Here is a 6811-nt window from a genome sequence, read left to right on the forward strand (position 1 = left end):
CGTCGTGGGGGTCCTCTCCGAGCACAATCCTCGCCTGTAGCACAAACACAAAGAGAAGGAAGCACACCCAGACCCAGGTCAACCCACGATCGAATCTGAAGCCCAACCAAAATTAAAGCAAAAAAAGGGGTCGGGCAGCGATGCACCAGGGGCTCCTCGGAAAGCGAGCAGCTCTCGGAGTCGAACCTGAGAACCTCCAGGGCCGAACCTGCGAGTTTTTCTAGTATTCGCCTGACCAAAACGTTGGGACCGGCACCCTCATGCCAAGGCATATTTTTACCATACAAACTCAAGGCAACAAGAGCGGCTCCGATAACTTGTTGGGAGCGAGTCTTTCTAGTATAACAAAGTACAACTTACTCTTAACCAGATTAAATCAAGGACCAACAACAAACAATAAAAGATCAAGAACAACTCGTATGCAATAAAGGTATGAGAGAGAAGAAATCTTTACATAAGACGACTATAAGCAGTGGAGCATAAATAAGCAACACCTTTAAATACAAATAAAAGGGTCCAGGGTTCATTGCATAGTGGGCTCAGATCTGACTTGCCTCGATCATATAACCTACCCCCGTCTCTTATCACCAGATCAATCTGTTTATACAATGGAGTTGCCCTGGTTATCACTCAACAAGAATGACCATCCAAGGACAGAGCAACAAGTATCACAGGATCAAAAAGGATTCTAGAGACAAGAGGGAGGATTCAACTTGATACCCACAGGTGCCCCGATTGCTCAAAGGCACACTTTTTTCCAGCCACGGCTAATCATCATCGCCCCAACACGAGAGAGAGGGTCGTGTGAGAGAAGAGGGGATTCAGAGAGAAAGGGCGAATGGGAGCACGAAAGGGCAAGCTGGTGCCCTCCCCCACCTCATCCACGCACGGGCCAACCACCGTCCACCGCGCACAAGGCCAAAACATGAAAAGACCAAAATACCCTCTGCGGGGGCACGTTATTTCTTGCGGTGGCACAAGATATTTGCCAGCCCACGCGCCCCACGGGCCACACAGCCAAAACACATAGCCACGGTCACTGAACAAGGCGGCCCACACGCCGGAAACCCCACACGCCAGCGAAATACGCTCAAAACGGTGGAGTAAGCGAAAACCCAGGGAAACGGTGACTTTCATTGCGACAGGAGCAACGAATCAATCCGACGGCGCAGGTCATCCCACTGCTCGATCCGACGGCTGGAATCACATCAAGCAAACGAATCTAACGGCCAGGAGGCCCAAATCGCTGAGGAGCCAGGGAATCCGATCGTAGTCGTTTTTTACCTCACCGTGGGAGGTTGTAGCCGAGGCAGTACTCAGTGAGCACCGGGGTTGCGCCTGAACGCCGTCCAACCGGTGAGGAACCGCATCGGAGTTGCGCCTTGCACCGTCCCGCCGACGAGCACGAATGCATCAAACAACCAAGTGACTCTGTGCACGAAATACATGTCAAACAATATCAACAATCAGATATGCTATCGCAACAGGCGAATAAACATTTAGTATAATAGAACAATGTAATCGAAGCGGGGCTAGGCAATACAGAAAGCAATGCATATTTGATAGACCAGCTCATCTATCACTGGAACTGTAGAGTATTTAGATGACTGCTAATAATAGTATGTCACTGCTGATATATTTGTAAGTCAAATGGAATGTGTTTTGTTAAAAACCCAAATAATGGCCTGACTTTGATAAAGCCACAGGACGCTACAGGGTTAAAGGATAGTTTTCATCAAGAATATGCGCATTGGGATCCACACACATGTCAGTAAATCAAGAAACTACATATGTTCCTACCTGGAGGTACCCATTCGTATTGCAAGCAAGACACTGAACAACAATAGCAGGGATCTGCAGTAGAGTAGGACCGATTAACGGCTTAGGATATACCTTGTGTGCCGGTGAACCTTAGATCTGAAAGCCCGTGCACCTGTCGAACATAATGACTATTAAGAGAATGATTTCAAAGCAACCGTAACTGACATAATGATTATTAAGTAAACAGGTACATAACAAATACAATGAATGTCTACATAGTACCCCATCTCTCTGAATACTGAATACATGCACACTCATTTTGAAGTACACTTTTGGAGCGATGGAAAACCAGGAAATTAGAATGCAGGGAAAAAGAAAATTAAGAGAACCAGCCAACTATGCAAGGGCACCACCTGACAGTTCAGAACTTCAGGAGGTGCTTACTGTATTATCGATATAGCGATGCATCTTGTTAGAATCAGCAAATAAATGCATATGCTAGCAGTTAGTGTTCGCAGGGAGAAAACAAACAATCCATTACTGAATTATGCATATACATCCCCGTGAATAAACTACACGTGCACCGCAACATCAAACTATCCATGTGCAATCGGAGAGAAGTAACATACTGTCCTTTTATCTTATACTCTATCTTATATGGCAGTCTGCCATGCTGATGTTGTCTTTGTATTCATTACAATATCACATATCAACCTATGTTTTTAGGTCCCTACAAATTTGTTCCAAATTTGGAAGCACACCCAGACCCAGGTCAACCCACGATCGAATCTGAAGCCCAACCAAAATTAAAGCAAAAAAAGGGGTCGGGCAGCGATGCACCAGGGGCTCCTCGGAAAGCGAGCAGCTCTCGGAGTCGAACCTGAGAGCCTCCAAGGCCGAACCTGCGAGTTTTTCTAGTATTCGCCTGACCAAAATGTTGGGACCGGCACCCTCATGCCAAGGCATATTTTTACCATACAAACTCAAGGCAACAAGAGCGGCTCCGATAACTTGTTGGGAGCGAGTCTTTCTAGTATAACAAAGTACAACTTACTCTTAACCAGATTAAATCAAGGACCAACAACAAACAATAAAAGATCAAGAACAACTCGTATGCAATAAAGGTATGAGAGAGAAGAAATCTTTACATAAGACGACTATAAGCAGTGGAGCATAAATAAGCAACACCTTTAAATACAAATAAAAGGGTCCAGGGTTCATTGCATAGTGGGCTCAGATCTGACTTGCCTCGATCATATAACCTACCCCCGTCTCTTATCACCAGATCAATCTGTTTATACAATGGAGTTGCCCTGGTTATCACTCAACAAGAATGACCATCCAAGGACAGAGCAACAAGTATCACAGGATCAAAAAGGATTCTAGAGACAAGAGGGAGGATTCAACTTGATACCCACAGGTGCCCCGATTGCTCAAAGGCACACTTTTTTCCAGCCACGGCTAATCATCATCGCCCCAACACGAGAGAGAGGGCCGTGTGAGAGAAGAGGGGATTCAGAGAGAAAGGGCGAATGGGAGCACGAAAGGGCAAGCTGGTGCCCTCCCCCACCTCATCCACGCACGGGCCAACCACCGTCCACCGCGCACAAGGCCAAAACATGAAAAGACCAAAATACCCTCTGCGGGGGCACGTTATTTCTTGCGGTGGCACAAGATATTTGCCAGCCCACGCGCCCCACGGGCCACACAGCCAAAACACATAGCCACGGTCACTGAACAAGGCGGCCCACACGCCGGAAACCCCACACGCCAGCGAAATACGCTCAAAACGGTGGAGTAAGCGAAAACCCAGGGAAACGGTGACTTTCATTGCGACAGGAGCAACGAATCAATCCGACGGCGCAGGTCATCCCACTGCTCGATCCGACGGCTGGAATCACATCAAGCAAACGAATCTAACGGCCAGGAGGCCCAAATCGCTGAGGAGCCAGGGAATCCGATCGTAGTCGTTTTTTACCTCACCGTGGGAGGTTGTAGCCGAGGCAGTACTCAGTGAGCACCGGGGTTGCGCCTGAACGCCGTCCAACCGGTGAGGAACCGCATCGGAGTTGCGCCTTGCACCGTCCCGCCGACGAGCACGAATGCATCAAACAACCAAGTGACTCTGTGCACGAAATACATGTCAAACAATATCAACAATCAGATATGCTATCGCAACAGGCGAATAAACATTTAGTATAATAGAACAATGTAATCGAAGCGGGGCTAGGCAATACAGAAAGCAATGCATATTTGATAGACCAGCTCATCTATCACTGGAACTGTAGAGTATTTAGATGACTGCTAATAATAGTATGTCACTGCTGATATATTTGTAAGTCAAATGGAATGTGTTTTGTTAAAAACCCAAATAATGGCCTGACTTTGATAAAGCCACAGGACGCTACAGGGTTAAAGGATAGTTTTCATCAAGAATATGCGCATTGGGATCCACACACATGTCAGTAAATCAAGAAACTACATATGTTCCTACCTGGAGGTACCCATTCGTATTGCAAGCAAGACACTGAACAACAATAGCAGGGATCTGCAGTAGAGTAGGACCGATTAACGGCTTAGGATATACCTTGTGTGCCGGTGAACCTTAGATCTGAAAGCCCGTGCACCTGTCGAACATAATGACTATTAAGAGAATGATTTCAAAGCAACCGTAACTGACATAATGATTATTAAGTAAACAGGTACATAACAAATACAATGAATGTCTACATAGTACCCCATCTCTCTGAATACTGAATACATGCACACTCATTTTGAAGTACACTTTTGGAGCGATGGAAAACCAGGAAATTAGAATGCAGGGAAAAAGAAAATTAAGAGAACCAGCCAACTATGCAAGGGCACCACCTGACAGTTCAGATCTTCAGGAGGTGCTTACTGTATTATCGATATAGCGATGCATCTTGTTAGAATCAGCAAATAAATGCATATGCTAGCAGTTAGTGTTCGCAGGGAGAAAACAAACAATCCATTACTGAATTATGCATATACATCCCCGTGAATAAACTACACGTGCACCGCAACATCAAACTATCCATGTGCAATCGGAGAGAAGTAACATACTGTCCTTTTATCTTATACTCTATCTTATATGGCAGTCTGCCATGCTGATGTTGTCTTTGTATTCATTACAATATCACATATCAACCTATGTTTTTAGGTCCCTACAAATTTGTTCCAAATTTGGTTAGACGAACTACACAGCAGAAGCACTTTTAGCTAACATAAGAATACACCATCATTAGGTATACAGGTTTACAACCATGATAAGCAAAACATTGCCATCTTTCTCTAGTCAACTCATGGCATGAACAAAATAACGTGACCACGGAAATATCATGTACACATTGGAGTTCATGTGTTGTTTGATCAAACAAGGAAATCAATATTTGACAAAGTATTTCAGGCAAACAAATATGGAAGAAATTAACGATTTCATATGTGAATTACCAAAGAAATTAGCCCGAGCGAGGTACAAACGTCGACCACCACATACAGAACAGAAAATGGAGAAGCACTCATCCTCGCAACATATCGCCATCATCTGAGACAGAATACGAACGCACAAAATGGAAATAGTAAGCACATGCATCATAAGTAAGCTACTAAATTAGGACTTGAAAGAGTAAAATCAGCACACAAGTGGTGCTTACAACAATCTTCACACAAACTTTACACCAGCCAAAACGAAACTTATATAGATTTTCCTACCACAATGTTATAAACTACTATCTAATTGACCATCATTTGAGATAGTATCTCAAAAAACGTTATCAATGCATTTTTATAGCTAGCTGCATTTCAACAATCCTGGTCAACCATGAATAAATTAGCAGAACACCAAGATATATGTACAGGAGCATCGGGTTCATTTGATACATGTACATACAATCAACAGGATATTTTTATCTTGAACAACAATTAATCTAGTGTCTAGACAATGGAAGAAAGACATGATACGGACTATACTACAGTCGCCCATTACTAATTTTTCATCAAGCAACAACATAATTCAAATGCATGATCTCAACTGAGGCACAAATAAACCAGATGGGAAATCAATAAACCTTCCAATTTTGGGATCCAATAGCTCTGGAGGACTGCACCTCTCCCCTTGTGATCCATCCCCCTGCAAAACAAACAAATTGACATATCCAATTAAATCTCGAGCGGATGAACACACACACACACACACACACACACACAGAGAGGAAATGGGGGAAGTGGAGATAACGCTCACCGCTGCCTTCACACAGTGGATCTGAGGCGGCACATCACGGTTTGTTTCCTTCACGGACGCGCACTGGCACAAGGACGAGGGCCCATCGTTCCTCCAGTCGATGGAGGCGCCTGGAACAACGACCAGGAGGCGATGCAGTGCGGGAGGACTTAGGCGGTGTCGGCGAGGACCGATCGGAGCCGCAGGCGCAGCGCGGGGGGCGGGCGGGGGGGCGGGGGGGGGCGCACGGGCCAACCACCGTCCACCACGCACAAGGCCAAAACGTGAAAAGACCAAAATACCCTTTACGGGGGCACGTTATTTCTTACGGTGGCACAAGATATTTGCCAGCCCACGCGCCCCACGGGCCACACAACCAAAACACATAACCACGGTCACTGAACAATGCGGCCCACACGCCAGCGAAGTACGCTCAAAACAGCGGAGTAAGTGAAAACCCAGGAAAACGGTGACTTTCATTGCGACAGGAGCAACGAATCGATCTGACGGCGCAGGTCATCCCACTGCTCGATCCGACGGCCGGAATCACATCAAGCAAATGAATCTAACGGCCAGGAGGCCCAAATCGCTGAGGAGCCAGGGAATTCGAGCGGATTCGTTTTTCTGAATGGAACGCAACCGGGGTCGCCCCGAGTTTTATCTGTAATCAAGGGCAGGGCAGGTGTGGCGCCCCGTGAACATGGCAAATTAAGCCCATTTACTGCACTCAACCAAGTGACGGTGGTGGTCAAAGGCGATTGGGCAAGTGCAGTCGCACTGCCGCAGCCGCAGACCATTTACGCCCTTGGC

The 6811-nt window shown here is 46.0% G+C and overlaps 2 long non-coding RNA genes across 2 annotated transcripts; both read right to left on the reverse strand.

Moving 5' to 3' along the window:
• Positions 1-531: 531 nt before the first annotated feature.
• Positions 532-2508, reverse strand: LOC125532017. Its single transcript, XR_007293681.1, has 2 exons — positions 1894-2508; positions 532-1431 (listed from the first exon to the last, which is right to left on the reverse strand). It is a non-coding gene; the product is annotated as an uncharacterized LOC125532017 (long non-coding RNA).
• A 478-nt stretch (positions 2509-2986) lies between these two features.
• Positions 2987-6209, reverse strand: LOC125532016. The gene is made up of 5 exons (XR_007293680.1): positions 6023-6209; positions 5850-5911; positions 5233-5326; positions 4349-4388; positions 2987-3886 (listed from the first exon to the last, which is right to left on the reverse strand). It is a non-coding gene; the product is annotated as an uncharacterized LOC125532016 (long non-coding RNA).
• Positions 6210-6811: the final 602 nt, after the last annotated feature.

The sequence above is a fragment of the Triticum urartu genome, unplaced genomic scaffold, assembly GCF_003073215.2.
Source record: "Triticum urartu cultivar G1812 unplaced genomic scaffold, Tu2.1 TuUngrouped_contig_8805, whole genome shotgun sequence".
Lineage (NCBI taxonomy): Eukaryota > Viridiplantae > Streptophyta > Magnoliopsida > Poales > Poaceae > Triticum > Triticum urartu.